Genomic DNA, 18,171 nt, shown 5'->3' on the forward strand with positions numbered 1-18,171 from the left:
ATTTTCATTTTTCTATTGCAATACTGCAAGAACAATCTAGCCCATGGATCGATTTGGTTCATCTCATCTTGGCAAATCACTGCTAGCAAATAACATTCAATGGGTGGCCAAACATGTAAAATGTCAAAGAGAGATATTGTGTTTCCACCAGTCACCAGATACTGGACAAATCAATGAAAGTGGCAATTGTCGGGGTTATAAAAGGGGGAGATAGAATGCACACAAACAGGAAGAACAGTGATGGGTTGGTGGCCTCCCACTGTGCATTGTTCCAGCCACTCCACCCTTGCTGCACCGTGACCTAGTTCAGAGGAAGCATGTAATTGCCTTCCCCACAGGGAATTCACCAGGGGGAGGGAAAAAAACTGTTGCCGTGAATGAGTTGAGCCAATCCTTTGTACATATAGGCTAATCTGCAGAAAAAGACGTTTCCATAATAGCAATGTTGCAGAGTAGATATATTTAAATGGCAGGAAAAAGTCATGTGTGGGATAAGCCAAGCTGACACCCTGATAAACTACCTCAATTAAGTCTGGCTCAGTTGGTCTGAAACTATGATATTTGTATAATTCTGACAGACTAATAATCCCTCATGCACTAATTGGAGAGCCTTTGTCTGACCATTTATGGAATGAATATGGTATGGTAACTATGTACTGCAAAAGGTCTAAATGACTGAGGTGATAATGGAATATGTAGGGGTGGGACCTATGCCCACCCTCCCATTGCTCTGTAAAGCGCATTGTGTTGCCTCTGTGTAGTAAATGTGCTATATAAATAACGTTTGATTTGATTTGATAATAACAAGCAATGGGGCGTATAGGCCTAGGCCTTTGTCATTCATACAAGCCTACAGCTCAGGAGTGAACTCACACACTACATCCACACTAATATATTTTTGATGATCTCCGCCCACACAGCTGTTTTAGGACCATTTTAGAAATAATCTGTGTCCATACCAAGTACCAACACACCTGAAAATGCATATCATGTAACCATTCACGTACACTGGGCACATGCGTGCGTGCCAGTGTAAACAGGAAGCAGATTGTCTACTCTGTGGTTGGTTGCTTAGTTGCAGAAAATACTACAGAGGAAGAACAGCAAAGACGAACAGTAAGACTAGAGATTTATTTTCTTCGACTGATGTCGCTTGTTTTCTTCCGGAAGTACTAGGGGTGTGGCGAATCAGGGAAGAAAACATTGTGACTGATAAGACCCGACCAGAGTTTTCAAACTAAAAGTGGGTAAACAGCATATACAAAAGGGTCAGTTTTCGGTTGGAAAACGCCGTAGTGTGGAAACTAGGCGTAGGCTACATGTCTAGTGACTGGTCTGAGTTGCCCCGTCACTCCGAGGCCCCTGCGGTTGTCGACACAGTCAGGGCTCTTCTCTGTGGCCCCTGGCCACAGTGGTAGAATGGCCCCGCAGTGGTAGAATGAACTGCCCACTGACGTCAGGACAGCAGAGTCGCTGCCCATCTTTCGACGCAGGGTCAAATCTCACCTCTTCAAGAAGTACTACCACCAGATCCTCACTCTTGAGCACCTATTATATTTTTAGTTTGCTATTCTTGCACTTTGCCTTCAACACTAGATTATGCTCTTAGTCACTTGGTTTAGAAAGGAGATGCATTTGTGAGTTCTGGCAAGTAGTAATACATACGTTACATACATACGTTTAATGCAATTATTGTAAGTTGCTTTGGATAAAAGTGTCAGCTAAATGACTAATGTAAATGTAATGAGAAATTCTGAAACATGGGGCTAGATATAAAAGAAAAATGGCAGCACCTCAGTCGATGATATAGGGTTGTACTGGTAAGTTTTTATTTGTTGCTAGGCGTATGCTGTCTGAGGAGTAGGGATGTAACAATAACTGGTGTAAAATAATAAATAAAATGATCACTGAAAGCGTATTTGATATTCACGCTTCGAAAAACTCACTGTAAATGCTGTCTAGCATCAACCAAAGTTAGCAAGTGGTTTTCACTAAAAAAATACTTGAAAAGATTTTAGTGTATATCAGTAGTTTTCCAACATCTTCAGCACATTTTAACAATACCACGATACTGATGACCGTGATAATTTATACTATATATACACTATACTATAATGATACTATAATTGTGATGTGAAATTTTTGTTCTGTTACATCTCTACTGAGGAGCTTCAGTTTGTGTACAACTATTATAAATTTCTCCTCTCTCATTGATAAGGGGTAAGCTAGGGAGAGAAAGAAAACTGACTAGGCCTAGGTTCGAAATAAACCCAGCCTCAGAGAGCAAAGAGGGCTCAATGGTGTTTCCACTGCCGCCTGACAGCCTACCAAGCTGCTCGCTAACAGGTCCCTCATGCCTCGCAGTTCTGTCCACTGAGCCAGGCAGCCGGGCTCTCTGCTGTGTGTGTGTGGGGGAGGGGAGAGAGGAAGGACCGAGAGTAGGGGGAGGGAGAGGACAGACTGAGCTCTGCTGCGTGCTGCTGCTGTTTGCTCTGAAAGCACTCCCTCATGGCAACCGGGGATTAACCAACAGTAGGGTTGGTGTTCAGTCAAGCACATACACAGTAAATCACAGTTTTTGGATACAGGCCTAAGTGAATTATCAAAATATCAAATGAGTGATTAATGTTTAATTTAATCTATAATTCTCTTAAATTGTGGCAGTATATTAAAAGTCTGCAAACAGAGAGGCTTAGCAGGGACATACTCTAGCTACATCCAGTGTTTCCCCTATCATTGCCTTGGAGGGGTGGCCCGCCCCTCCTAAAAGACCCAAAAAGTAAAAAATGGGATAGCGAAAATTAGCATCGCGGCTAGCAGACATTTTATGACTGGGAAAAATGATGAAATGAAAATATATTTTCTGTTGCTGTAGCTAGCTACATAAGTAATGTAACCACAGTTTAGTTTATGTCTTCTGATGTTAGTAATTATGTTGGCCTAGGCTAACATTAGCTATGTGTTGTGGTCTAATAAAGTTAATTAGTTCACATTTTTCCCATTTAGGCCATGCATTTTCAGCAATGCATTTTTCACACATTTTCTGCAGGGAATGTATTTTTTTCTAGAAATGTTTTTATGTGTTGTAAATAAATATTGTTAATATTGTATTGTTTGTTGTAAATAAATATTGTTGATATTTATTTACCCAAGCACTCGTTTCATCCCAGCTTATGAGCTGCAGTGTACAGAAATGCACCAATGTAACAAACATGGATATCTATGCTAGCAAATGCCTTACTGTGCACATATATGATGACACTGTCGACACCATGTATCCGTGACATGCCCGCCCCGCGACAACACTAGTTATTTCGGGGGGCGTACCACCACCCCTGAAAAAATCCTAGACACTGACATCCATAATGGAAAAGTACGGCTGTCCCGAATACCATTTTACAGGCTTCAAATACTCCTTGGTGTGTGAACGAACGAATACCAAATACTATTGCATTCAACCCCTAGGTGGCAGCATTGCATAGTCTCGGTGACAAGCTGAGCAATGCACCAGTCATTCCTTGGTGCAACTTTTGCCTCCTACTACTTGTAGATTGTACGTTTGCTGGATTGTTTAGCTTACTAGCAGAGTATTTTTTCATGATTAAATCATGTGCGGGTTTATTTTAACATGGCTTGTGACTGTGTTAGTTTGCCCAAGTTTAGGTTTCACGTTCTGACAAGGAGGTTTTATTTTCACGTCCTGGCTACATCCATAAAGTCTTGAAAACAACGTCCAATTTGGTTTTATAAAAATCTATTTTATACCACAATAAACTAGAGGCTGACAGTAGGCTACCAAAATCAATGGCTTTAAAAAATGTTTTTTGGCTGTGGCTACCAAATGTAGTCTACGTCATCCTAGTCCGTGCTGTGCTTGCTCCAACTCACGCCCCACCAATGTTCCTGTGTCACGTTCACAAAGGAAAAATCATATATGCTAGCTAAATAGCAAGCTAGTAGCTAGGTTAGGGCTATTAACAGAAGCATTTTTGCCTCCGTCTCTCCTCCGCTCTGGTGCTGCCACACAATCACGCATGTGTGTGTATGTGGCAGGACCCGAGCTGAGGGGAGGTGAAAATGTTTCTGTTGATAGCCCTAACCAGAGTCCCACAGAGCGTGTTATTAGGTAGAAAACACAAGCACGAAATCCGCTTCTGTTCAGTTGCACTTTCGCGAGTCACTCAGTGTAACGTTGGTATCGGTTTGGAGTATCGGGACAAAAAAAACAAAGCTCCGTATACTGAATTGAGCTCCGAATACCAATGTACCAAACGAATAGTGGAATACTCAAACTGCTCGAGCCAGCCCTACTGACCAATCAAAAGCAGCCTTAAACTAATAACGAGTAGGCCTATACCTAATATGATGACTGAATATAGGTTAAGATAATATCAAGCTTTATGGTTCTATTGAAAAAGCAATTTTTGATGAACATTAATGCAGTTTAAATTTGTAGTAGTAAATTATCCGTTGGTCATCCATCCCCTCCCTGTAACATCACGTCCTAATCTGTGTAACCAAGCAAACAAACTGCCAGCTGGCAAAAAGGGTGAACATGATCGAATGTGGTCTATTGGAAGCTCTTTTTACAGCACCCTGGGAACAAAGCCAATCTGAAGGCAAACACTGAGGACAATCTCTAGCCAACAGTGGTGACCAATAGTACGAAGGTATACTGAATTCTGTTCAGACTCCGGGGAGCCTTTCTTCTGTCTTCAGAATTTAATAGATTTTATGGTCAAGTAAATATGACCTCTCTCAAAAAGGGATGCACTGATTGCACTTTTCTAGGCCAATTCCGATTTCCGAGTCTGACCTGCCGATTCTGGTTTTGGCCGATACCGTTTTTTTATGTTCTTTCTAAGAACTATAATTGACAGAATACACAAACATGTAACTTTTCTTTAAAGGAAAACTGAAATTCATTTGTATTTTCATAATATAACATTGACTATTAAATCACTTAAGTTTCTCCAAAACTGCAATGCAAGTGATGTGAGCTGCCTCTGCTGACCCCATCACTGTTGACTGACCATTGCAGCACACAGGGGATATGTACCCCTCAATATTTACAACGTGCATTTGTTTCCCCCCCAAAAAAATACGAAAGCAGGCGAGTTTTATTTTGAAAAACCACAAAAGACGCAATAATGAAAATGAAACCATTTCATCAACGGATAATCGCTGTATGCATTCGCGAGGTTATGTTACATAGGCGAATCAGGCAAATACCTAACATTACCTACTCTAAACTACATCAAACAACATGTCGTATTAGTAGGCAACCAAACTTTTGAGTGTCATTCTGTCCACTCCTTGCACGTGCTTGTGTGTGTGTGAAAATGCAATATTGCAAGTTAGAAACAGGGGTTTGAGAGATAAAAGGTGCAAGATAACATTTATATAGCCTAAATAAATAAATAGAAAATAAATGTCCTATACTGAATTGGATATAATTCATGAGACAGATTGGCTGGTCACCGATCTTGGCCAATCAGCTGAAAATTGGCCAATTCCAGTCACCTGCCGATCCATCGGTGCACCCCTACTCTAGAGGCCTATGCTAAGCATTCTTCCAACAATTTTGCTGAGTGCAGAAAAAAAAAGGTTAGCTACGTTCAATCGACCCAAATCATCCTAACTGGGAACATATTCTCCTCCTTGCTCCCCTCCACATTAAACTGTAAACAAGCTAGGCTACCTCACATTGAGAAGGGCACTCAATCTTATTGATTAATTTGTCTGCCTGATATCTCTGTAGCGGTCTCCTCTGGGTGTTTCGCTGAAGAACGCTTTCATGCATAAGCTCACGACAATAGCCTCATACTGGCTCAGTAGTATGGAGAGCATTAGAGAGGGGAAAGCAGGGGATATTTGATCAGTCATCAATAATATGCCTTCTAAATGAATAAGCCACATCCATTACAATCGTACCACGCAGTCTCCAGGAAAACAATGAGCAAGTCACTATACAGCACAATAGCATACTTAAGCATGTTTTCATGGCATTTCCACCAGACAGACACTTTGGCATCAAGGGACAATTGAAGATGAGTGGGACAGTTCAGTGGTCTGTCACTCAAAAACAGGTCACAACAACTCACAACTCCTAGTGAAAATTGCAGTAGAGCAGGATGATGTACATCACAGAACTGTCAGCCCTTACAGAAATTTCCAGAATGATGCGGCCAGCGGGTAGAGTGGGGCAGGAGAACCGGAACATTTGTGACATTAGCCTGGCAGGTCATTATTGATGGAACTGCAGGGCTAAAGCTGCAAATGGAATGCTGTGAACCTGTCAGCGGCAACTGCCACAGGTCTGGGCAGTAAAAAGGAAGGTAGAGCATATCACTCGCTGTTCCATTCTCACCGTGTCACCTCTCTCTCTCTCTCTCAAACACCCGTCTCCTGGCCTGCTGTCATTCTCCTGTCAGACACAGGGTTCAACAAGAGGCCATGATCTGGAGCAGAGAAACACTTTCCATTTAATTTCACCGAAGCCAGGCAGTACAACAAGCTTTTAGAAGCAGCTACATTTAAATTACTTAGGCGGAGAAGAACACAAGGTTGCTTGTGCCCTGAAAGATTCACAATAACCAAGTCTCAGGCAGCGTGTTGCACTTTGTAGAATTGAGACAGGTCTACCGGGGCAGTCATGAATTTATTGAATTACCAGCGATTTTTCCATCCCTGCACAGCTCAATAATTCAAGATAGGACATAGGTACCACAGGCAAAGCAAACAACACACAAACCTACAGACTGGTGCTTTGTACTGTGCTCACTTACACTGCAGTAGTAGGCATATCATTATGCATTTATAAAGAGGACCTTGAAACCCCTCCAGGCCACTCAAGGTGGTTGTGTTGTGACTTTGAATAGATTTCAACACAAAGCGTCTTTAGAGCAGATTTATTCAAAGGCCGTCCTTACCAGTCCCCTGAGGAGGATAAATAAGATCATTATGTGGTTCCTCCATGAGTCACAAGTCCACTTGTATGATAAATGATTGTGTTGCCGCAACAGCACACAGATAGCGCAAGATTCGTCTCCACCTAGACGACGAAAGATTGTTGGTCGAGAGATTATCAAATCACCAATTTTCGATTTTAAGGTCACGATACAATTCGATTTTTTTAATATATTTTGAATGCACTGACATTTATTCCATTTTAGGCTATCAAGGCTATACTGGTTTGTAAAGAAATATTGGTCATTCCAGCAAAGGTCCTCACTCCAGTCGAAAGAAACATTAGCTCTCAGTCACCTTCACATGCCATCTCTAGCTGTAGCCAAATCTAACATTGACTAGTATTAAACCTTCTGATTTATACCATAAATGTCTAATGCAGTACGAAATGATCTAAAACACAGCTTACAATGTCTATACCTAGCCTAGTGGCTGGGACTGAAATCGATAAAGCCAAAGAGCTAGCTAACGTTAGCTATAAGTGAGAGTAAAAGTAATTGTAAGAGTATTGCTCCGACTTTTTGAAAACACACTCCGCGCTCCACTGAAAATCCATCCGCTCAGCTCACATGCTCTGTGATGAATTAGTTTGAATTATGATGATGATCATGGCTGCGCTACTATACTGCTATAACGCTGTAGTAAGGACTGTCTGGAACCACTCACTCACTCACTCTCCCTCCCTCTCTAGCCTAGTTTAACATACGTTTAACAAACTAGGTCAGGGGTGCTACTGTTTGCCACTAAAGTGTGCCCACATTAACATTTGTGTAAATATAGCCATCGGTTTGTGAAAGACTGCAACAATGGGAATATAGGCCTATGACAAAACTCCAATTCACGCTGCTAGCTTTGGGTTATAGCCCACCTGCAAGGTGCAACCCATAGCCTATAGTGTGACAATAACCCTACCCTACGCATGAGTAGGCTACTGTGATTGAGGTTACTTTAATTATTTAAATCTTTTTATAGATCTTTTTTTAAATCAAATTATATATAATTGGTTTACCAGACTAGTATTTCCTAAACGACTAGCAGAAGCTGAGCTGGATAGTCAGATAAACTACTCTGTGCACATCCCTATCTCATTGATCAATCAATCAATCAATCAAATCTTTATTTGTATAGCGCATTTCATACCCAGAGGCAACACAATGCGCTTTACAGAGAACAAGGGAGGTGGGTATACGACCCACCCCTACATATTCTAGATTGATGACATTTCTTTCTTCATTCTTTCATATCCAACCTGAGTTTCGGCTAGTTCAAATACATATTTGAACGGAAGTTGGCCTAGATTTCCCCTGTGTTTGGGCCTTAGCATCTAGTGCAAACGTCTTTTCTAAATCTACCTTGAATCTAAAAGACGGCCTAAAAACGTGTTCTTCCAAATACCCAGGATAAACCATAGCTGAAAGCTAAACACATGAACACATTAGATCTCCTGCTCAAGAGCCATTAGCCTCCCCAAGAAGCAGTTCTGAAACATGTAGTGTTCCAGGAAAGATCAAGCAAACCAAATGTCATGATTTACCAGCTTTGTATCTAAAAAGAATGCATTCACACTAGGGCATTAACGACTTCAGATTTTTTTTCAGGTTGACTTATCTATCAATCAAGTCAAAGTCAAGTCGACAAGTCGTGTGATGATGTCATCACACTTAACAGCGGAGGAATAGCCTAGCCTACATAGATACAGCAACAACAACAACAAAACACCATAACATAATGGCCTGGGGAGTATTCCACAAAGCTGGCTAACTGAGTGAGCCTGACTTTTGCAATGAGTAAAACCTGGAAACTCTTCAGATCTGGAACATGGACTGAAGAAAAAAAATTGCTTTCCGGGTTTTACTTTGTGCAGAAGTCAGGCTTACTTACTTAGCCAGCTTTGTGGAATACCCCCCTGAAGTAAGTCAGCAATGTGCGCATTGGTCGCGGCATTCACGTAGCTCACGTTAGCTCACGTAAGGAGGAGTAATTATGGCCTGTGTGGATTTACTAACCGAGAACACAAACCTGACGAACGTCGCTATCGCTTTCACATGTGCGAACTGAGCAGACAATCGTAACTACTTGTCCACATGTGGTATCGCAAACGTAGCAAACACCGCTGACGTCGCCGCTGTCATCATCAGAAGGTAATTTAAGATGCTAGTTGTCTTGTTAGCTCCGATATGGCTAGCCAGCATAGTCTCTCCCTGTCAGTTGAATCGCCGCACTCCTCATACTACATAGGGATCAGCAGCATGCAGCAACGTAGTTAGTGTAGCTAACCTAGTGTCTCAGCGCAAGAACTCTCATGAGTCTGGCGTTGAGACTGGCGTTGAGACTCTCAGGTACAGAAAGAGAGAGAGAGAGAGAGAGAGAGAGAGAGAGAGAGAGAGAGAGAGAGGGGAGGAAAAAAATATGACTTGTCGACTTCTCCCCAGGGGAGTCGACTTGTGCTACTGACGTCGACAAGTCGACTTTTCTGTTAATGCCCTAATTCACACAGAGCCCACTGGTGGTTCCGTGGCTTGCTTCAAGTAGCCTACTGCAGTCTAGTTCAACTCTTACCCTTTCAAAGATTTAGTAGCAGTCCCATTGAGCACATAAATCCTATTTTGTTTGTCATCGGCTGGTGCACAGCCAGTGGATAATTCCAGTGCAGCTGATCCTCTATGAAGGAATACTATCAGTAGTACAGTTTCATTTTCAATGCCAAGGATATGTGGAGGCACCGCTCTAATCCCTCTCGGATATGTTTGGTCTTTTTCTCTACGTCTATGGAAATGGAACACACAGAAGTCCACATCAGTCATTGTTCTTCAGCAATATTCCAATGAATTAACTGCAATGTAGACCTGACAAGTGCTTGGTCAGTCAACAGCCAATTAGGCTAGATTATGACAATGTGAATGTAGAGGCCACATTATTTTCTTTAAATTCCAGCAAACGTGGAATTTAAATGATAGAGTATCACTTGGTTCACAGGTAGGTAGTGCGGAAACAAATGGGTCTAGTAACCACAGACAGCCAAGATTATTCCACATCTGCCTTTCACATATTTAAGAGTCATCTCAAAGGCTTTTCTTAGAATAGGCATTGTCAATAGCAGGCTGAGGCCACAACACAAAATCCCAAATGAAAAATTAATAAAATAAACTGCTATTTGCTAACTGGCCAGCCAGCTTGTTTTGCCAACTCAGTCGGCTAGATAGAACAAGCCAGCCAACGTAAAACATATAGATAGCTAAGCTTATGATAGTCTTGGGTCAAGCATTAAAGAAACATTTTAGCCCATCAGGTCTGTTTATTTTGCATAATGCCTGTGTATCCTCCTGTTTTCTTACAGTCACTGAGCTAGGCTACCTGATAATTGTGGTCTCAATATTACTTTCACAGTACAGTATCACACAGAAGATTATGATTTTAATAAAGTAGTTTTTGAAGTAGATTACATGGGAATCCCATAATGGAATTTTTTTTTTACAATTTTCCGAATTGGGTATCAAGAATCATGGAATTTCACTGGTGTTGGTATCGGCTGCTAAATGTTCGCTAACGTGACATCCCTAACTGACAACATAGTAGTGATGCACCGATTGCCGTTTTCTTGGACGATTCTTGCATGTCTTCTTGTACGATTGCACGTGATGTGTGTGTGTGTGTGTGAGACAGTCTCTGCTGATAATTAGCGAAAATGCTTCTGACATCTTATTACAACAGAACGTTTATATAGCCTAAATAAATAGAAAATGCATTTCCAATACTGAACCAGATATGTGAGACGGATCGGCCGGCTACGGATCTTGGAGGATCAGCTGAAAATCGTCCAATTCCGATCACCTGCCGATCTATCAGTATACCCCCACAACATAGCCTATCATCTCCTAAAAAGGGTCTGTTATTTAGTCTAGGCCTTGGCAACATTTTACACTTTATTGACTTCTCTGCCTTTTAAGGTTTTGGCACTGAAAGATAGAGTGACGAGACGAGGAGTGTGTTGCACTTCCAACTTCTTGATAGCCAGACTACCCATAATGCCTCTGATGGAACAATCCATTTAAAATGGAAGCCTAAATAATATAGTGAGAATGACATAATAGGCTAAAATTCCCTGGATCCATTAGTGTGCAATGCAATGTAGCCTACTGAAGTCATAACAAGGTGAGGACTTGTACTGTTGTTAGCGTCAGCCCTATACTCTTACAAGCATCCTAATGAAAGTCCAGCAGATAGCAGATATAGCCTAAGCTCTTTGTAAATGAATACTTCACAAACGGTGTTGACCTAGGCTATTTCACAGGTCAAAGCATGGGCCTTGAATGTTGTGAGAGCCACATGAATCAATTGCAAAACACAGTGAAGAGACATTTAGGTTTATTGAAGTGGCAAGGTTAGGCCTGCAATTTACTCTTGAAAAGTAGTCCCTTCAAATCTTTAAAGTATTATACTCGGAGGTCAAAGGAAAATGAGTTGCAAGATTTAGTCTACTCAACGTTTGCTTGGTTCTGTGGTGAAAACAACACTTTTCCCAGGGGGTCCTCTCCTAAGATCTTTGTGCGCAGCAACAGAAATCTAGTCTTTCCTGATAGATTTATCATCCTCATCTCAAATTCAATTTACTGTGACTAATGGGTCACAGATACAAGAGCCTGGGGTTGCTATTCTCCAAGTAGTTCTCTACCTCAGGTGGCCCAAATGGGAAACAATATATAGAGAAATCTGTTGGCTCATTCAGAGCCAGCTATTCAGGGAATTAGGGCCAGGACTAGGGCTTAACGGCAGGGTTTAGGGTAGAGAATTATGGTCAACACTATTTAACTCTGAGCTGACAGGGAGGTTTCAGATAACAAAAAGGCAGCACCTTTTGACCTACTGTCACTCCAAAACATTAGTGGCTCGTTCTCCCCGACTCACCCTCAGAATGGGGGCCAGCAGATGCTCTGTGAAATAGGGACATTTCTGTTTCCTTGTTTCTCTGACAACAACCTTGCTCTTCCAGAGGCTAGTTGGTTGATGCTAGAATGGATCGTCCGGAGGAGGGAGACTCGGTTAAACATCAACCAATCACATCACAAGGCAGCTCATGGGTCAGACATGGACACAGGGACAGGGGTCAGGCTGATTTACAAAATTGGACCCAGGAGTGAAGCTACTTGTACGGCGTTGAGTGGGCGCGCTCCACATATCGCAATACCCCTGCTCGGGCACGCACGCCTGCGGACTCGCAGGCAAGCAGGGGAATTGCTCAATGCTCACTACCCGCGCGCCTCCTCGCTGCCAAACGATTCCGCTGTGAGCATTTGATGACGTGAAGCGGAGTTCCCGCCCCTTCTCCCTCCGGAAGATCCATTCTAGCATCAACCCAGGCTAGTTTGGGCCTTTGCCAAGAGGCAGCATGTCAATGGGAATGAATTAACAGGCCTTTATCCTAATATCACCTGAGGGCATCGGGAGCCTCATGTTACACCAATTGAGTGATTTAATTAGATCACATGTCTAAATGGAGATAAATGAGATAAAATGTATTATGAAAACACAAATAAGAACTGACCGGGGAAAATACTTTAATGAAATGAACACAATGTCCTTGGAAAAGCACCGACTAGATAATGTATTTAAGACAATGCGGCCTCTAGACCCATGTAGTATTATAGTTGGCAACCTGGCATGATAGTGCATCTAAATCATATACTACATCTAAATCATAAGCCTTATGTAGGTTTTGGTGACTGGTCCCCAAACTAGGAGAAAATTGGGCACACACCCTGGGGGGTAGGCTTATATATTTTCTGCTCCTCTCAGGAACTTTCACCTCTAACATTAAGACAATGTTTTTGTTAGGTTGAACTTCATTCTGTTCACACACATAGGCCTAGATATTATTTGAGGAGAATATAGGCTATAGCCCACTTTTTCAGTGATTGTTTGACAGGACAATCAAATCTTCACTGAGGGGATAATAGATGGCCAACTTTCCAGTTAAAGTTCTCTACAGGAATATACTCCTCATTGCTTTCTGATTTCTTCCAAAATATTACAATTGCATGCCATATTGTCAAAAAGTTGATTGTTTTAACTGGCTATCAAGGTTCTGTGTTTTAACCACGCCCCTTCGCTTGAAGTCCACCAATAACAAATAATTTCCTGTGCAGAGCGAATGTCTCGTGCACTTTGATGACACGGTGTGTCGCCTGTCCCTAGTCAGTCAGTCGTCAGACCATTAATCTATCTTACCTGAGATAGTATAGCTACATGTTAAGTAAATCCACAATACATCGAGGTACTGCACAAAAGCCTGACACTACTAACAACAGTGCATGCTTATGAATACTGGCAAGCACTGCAATGATGCCCAGCACTACAGAGTGAACCCAGCTCACTCCAGTAGTCACATGAAAACATGAATAGCCATCTCAGACAAACCATACATCCTCTCAAAGGGCAAGCCATTTAGCAAGCTGGCTACTTTCATAGCTACACTGCCTGCTGCCTACTCCACTCGTGTCCGATTCGGAGTCCATGTTGAAAAGTGTTTCTGGCTAGTAACATAAACGCACACATTACAGAGAGGGGCATCTAATAGCTAAGTGCATTTGGCGAAAGAAAATTAAGATAGGTAACGTTAGCTGGGCTGGATATCACTGCTGGCAACAAATAAGACAGAGCGCCAAAAGTGATTTGTGCTCATATAATGTGCCCCAGGTCTTCAGACAAAGGGGAGTTTCACCATGGCAAAGCATGAGTAGTTGCTAGCTAGGATAAGCTAGCAGGATAGCTAGCAGGCTGGCTCGATTTCCATTATTTTTGTTTAGCGCGCCATCAAGTTAGCTTGCTAGCACTGCAGCCAGCTGCTAACATGCTAGTAGCGACAGGCTAGCAATCCCGCGTTTCAAAAAGTGTGCAAAATACATGTCTTGCTTCTAGCTAGGTCTTGTAAACTTGAAATTATCAACTTACCCCCGTATGCAAACCCCAGTCCAACGGGTTTCTTATGTACACTCCATAGATCCCGATAGTAGAGGTGAATTATTTCAATAGCCCAAATATGTGCTAAATTACACAGACAAATCAATCAACGTGCTCCCAAGAAATCCAACAGCAAGGGAAGGGGGAGACCAATTCACTGGACTGCAGCCATCACACGTTGAGATCCCGTTCAAAATTGAAAAATACCGGTTACGATAGGCAATTCAGAATCAGTTTCAAGCCGGTTTGGGTATAAATCACATCCTTCAATAGTCTGAATAGAAACTCCAATATTCCGGTTGTTTCCACAACTGTATAATTCCTGGATTTGATTCCGCTGAATCTGTAATATATCCTAATGGCTGTTTGTATCTTTCAGTGCTGAGGGAGCGATACAATGTAACCAACAAGCAGAACGAGTCTCTTGCAAACCAAGGGAAGGAGGATCCATGTGGACTGGGGCCAGCGAACGAAGCAGCAAATTGTGAAAATATGGAACTGGCATTTGGATTGGAGTAACAGATTTAGTTGTGATTTAATCTCCCCCCACTTGTTTCTTTTGCTTAAAAATGGTTGAAAAATGTTAAATATAGTTATTATTTCATTGATACTTTCATTGATCCAGCATGGAAAATCAATAGAGAAGCATTTCTCCACCCCAAATAGCCTACGTTGGCAAGGAGAAATGAGATGTGAGTTAGGCTACCATAAAGTGGAATCCTTGTTACTTACATAAAATGTGTAAATGTGCATATTGCAGACTATCTCTGTGATCTGATAATTACTGTATGTCACCGAAATCACACATCAAATTAACCACATATTTTCATCTCAGACCAAAAATGTAAGATTAGGAAATATCAGTATAGTAACATTTCACTGTACATTGTACACTGTACCATGAATATATATGTAACGAGGAGGCTAAAGCAGAGTAGTCGTCGAGTAGTGAAACTCACTTCCCTAGTATAAAGGATGTGCTAACGACCCTGCCAAACGATCTATCTTCACGTGGTTCGCATCCCGCCCCACCCTGGACAATCCCTTAACATGGGTCAAAGGGAACGAGTGACACAGAAAAACACAACGCAGAGTGAAATGAAGTCTGTCACAATGGTGCCGCCACCCAGATGTCCAGTGGTGTGGAGTGAGTGAGTTTAGGGGGGTGAGTGTAACCAGGATGCTAGAGTAGAGTAGTCGTCGAGTAGTGAAAGTCAAACAACCCTGCCAAGCGGGAAGTATATATATAGTTAATGTGCTGTGCAGCGTATTTAGATGGACACTTTGGTGTGTGGATGCTTGGCAGGCATAATCATAGAACATAATCATTGTCATATTTCATAAAAGGGGGCTTTAATGTCATTAGTTGGCATTTCCCTCTTAAGACTTTTCACATTTTTGTTCTTGCCCAGCTCCTAATTATCCAAATTATTATCCCACCTATAACCATCAAGCCTTCATTGAACCAGTCAGTTGCTGGTGTTGGGGCCAGGCTACACTAGAAATGTGCAATCCTTTGGGCCTCCATTAGCAATCCATTTCTTCAGTAGGGGCCCTTTAAATTGAAGTTAACAACGGCCTACGCAAATCAAGATAATTGGGTCTAGTCCAGCAGAGGTTAGAGCCAGGGTGACTGTCTGTAAAAGGGCTGAAATTGGTTGGAATTAGGCCAGGAATGATCCTCTAACCTTTATCTTCACATCTGAAACGGCAACTGAAACGAGGGCAGATCGTGGCACTTTGGCAACGGCAGAAAAGCCGTCCTAATGAGCAGCCTGTCTGAGGTCTGTCCTCTGCTCAGCCCGGCATGGCTGGGCTCGGCTATAGCGCTCCGTGCCCTAGAGAATGCGGGCTAATCAAGGGAGCAGCTCTGTGTTATTAGAGAGAGAGAGAGTAAGCCAGCAGCTGCGGGGACATGGGGAAGAAGAACCGGTGCGTGTGACAGGCAAAACGTGTCACGCTATTTGTCATACAGCAGCATACAGAGATAACCTCTTGTGTTTACTCGTAAGGCGGGGGGGAGGGAGGCATGGGAAATGAGGAGAGGGGGTAGGATGGATGAGTGGGAGCAGAGGGGGCGGGCGGGGGAGGGGGGGTCCAGAGCTTTGCACAGAAGCATTCCAAACTGGTTACCCAGGCAACAAGGATATGATAATGTTTCCTTTGACGTGACAGAGGGAATCATCTCGGCAGCTCTCTCTCTCTCTCTCTCTCTCTCTCTCCCTCTCTCTCTCTCTCTCAGAGAGAGGCTGTGGGCGCAGGGAGGCCAGGGGAAACTGAATTAATGGGATCATTTTCACACAGCGAGGGCGGCCATCAGGGCCGGCACTCCATCTTCTCATCGCCTCCGTGCACTCAGGCTGGCTTACACACACATCCACATAGAAACAGGCTTCCATTTTGAACCATGCTGGGATTTTTTTTTCTTTCTCTCTCTCTCTCTCTCTCTCTCTGTATATCCCAGTCTCTGTATTTCTCTCTCTATCTTTCTGTATTCCTCGCCCTCTCTACCTCACTCTCCCCAAGCTCTCCTTTTCAGCGTCAAATAGCAGATAGCACAGTGAGGGAACAGGGTTCACTGCTCATTTGCTCTTCAAGTCAAGGGCTAAACTGCACTGCCTGTCAGCTACACAGGGCTGTAGCCTAAATGAACAGGCTGTGTGTATAGCAACATACATTTCCCTTGTCTACAGATTTAAATCAGTCATTACTGTGTCAGTAGCAACATACATTTCCCTTGTCTACAGATTTAAATCAGTCATTACTGTGTCAGTAGCAACATACATTTCCCTTGTCTACAGATTTAAATCAGTCATTACTGTGTCAGTAGCAACATACATTTCCCTTGTCTACAGATTTAAATCAGTCATTACTGTGTCAGTAGCAACATACATTTCCCTTGTCTACAGATTTAAATCAGTCATTACTGTGTCAGTAGCAACATACATTTCCCTTGTCTACAGATTTAAATCAGTCATTACTGTGTCAGTAGCAACATACATTTCCCTTGTCTACAGATTTAAATCAGTCATTACTGTGTCAGTAGCAACATACATTTCCCTTGTCTACAGATTTAAATCAGTCATTACTGTGTCAGTAGCAACATACATTTCCCTTGTCTACAGATTTAAATCAGTCATTACTGTGTCAGTAGCAACATACATTTCCCACGTCTACAGTTGTAAATCAGTCATTATGATAATCAGATCTTCAAGCTTGATTCATGGCAGCAGTGGCTCTGATGGGTGAATGCCACACATTGTGCCCGGTGAGGAGAATAGGATCAGATAAATCACATACTCATTGAAGAGAAGCTGTTAAGCTCACCTTTGTTTGTGTGTGTCCATGTAAAAGGCCAGGTGTGTGTACAGTTTGCATGTATGTATGAGTGTGTGTGTGTGTGTGTGTGTGTGTGTGTGTGTGTGTGTGTGTGTGTGTGTGTGTGTGCGTGTGGGTCCCAGATTAGGCCAGCTACATTTTAATCAATGCCTCCCCGTCTCATTGCAAGGGAGTGCAGCCGAATTTACATTTTCATTTGATTTCCCCTCACTGGTCCGGCTGGCGCTCGCTATGCTAATTAATCAGTCATTCTAATGAGCTGTTAGAGGGTGATGGGAAAGAGTAATGAGTTGGGATGAAGGAGAGAGCAGCCTCCCTGATCTCTCCCGGCCTTCTGTGTCATCTGCTGAGCATTATCATGGTAAACTGAGTGCGTTTCATGGTGGAGCGAGCGCTTCCCTAGCATGCAACACGATGCAGATGTTCCCTTCTCTTATCTCTATGGACAGCCTAATTTGACAGGGGATGGCAACAAAGAACAGGAAGGGGGAAATGGCGTGTGATTTGCAACAGGGAGAGACAGGCCGTGAGGCACCGCCTGGCAACACGTCACGCGACGGTTGTTGTCAGAGGGCCACGCCGGGCTCCGCGTCGCAGGCTTTTTGTGGCGCACAATGCTCTCAACACGAATGTGTCTGTCGAACTAGATACTGTTTCCTCTACGCTGCCGTGTAGTTCACACACCCACGTACTCTACGGATAAAAATACGCACGTACATACACACAAACACACACACACACACACATTAGCATTACAGCATCAACACACCTCAGCAGACATACTCTCCTTAATGGAATTTTCTGCTGTCTCATGTTCAACACAGTATATCCACTTACAGTTTAACAACACACCCCCTCCATACACACACAAACACACACACACACACACATCTATGCACAGCATAG

The 18,171-nt window shown here is 42.8% G+C and overlaps 1 protein-coding gene across 1 annotated transcript in view; it reads right to left on the reverse strand.

The window, feature by feature from the left end:
* The window catches only part of znf609a (zinc finger protein 609a), a 95,616-nt gene extending 81,576 nt beyond the window's left edge, over positions 1-14,040 (reverse strand). Inside the window, exon 1 of the mRNA XM_084451226.1 lies at positions 13,918-14,040. The gene's annotated coding sequence lies outside the window, so the exon portion shown is untranslated. The remainder of the gene's footprint in view (positions 1-13,917) is intronic.
* Positions 14,041-18,171: the final 4,131 nt, after the last annotated feature.

This window comes from Borostomias antarcticus, assembly GCF_949987555.1.
Source record: "Borostomias antarcticus genome assembly, chromosome: 16".
In the NCBI taxonomy this organism is placed as follows: Eukaryota; Metazoa; Chordata; class Actinopteri; order Stomiiformes; family Stomiidae; genus Borostomias; species Borostomias antarcticus.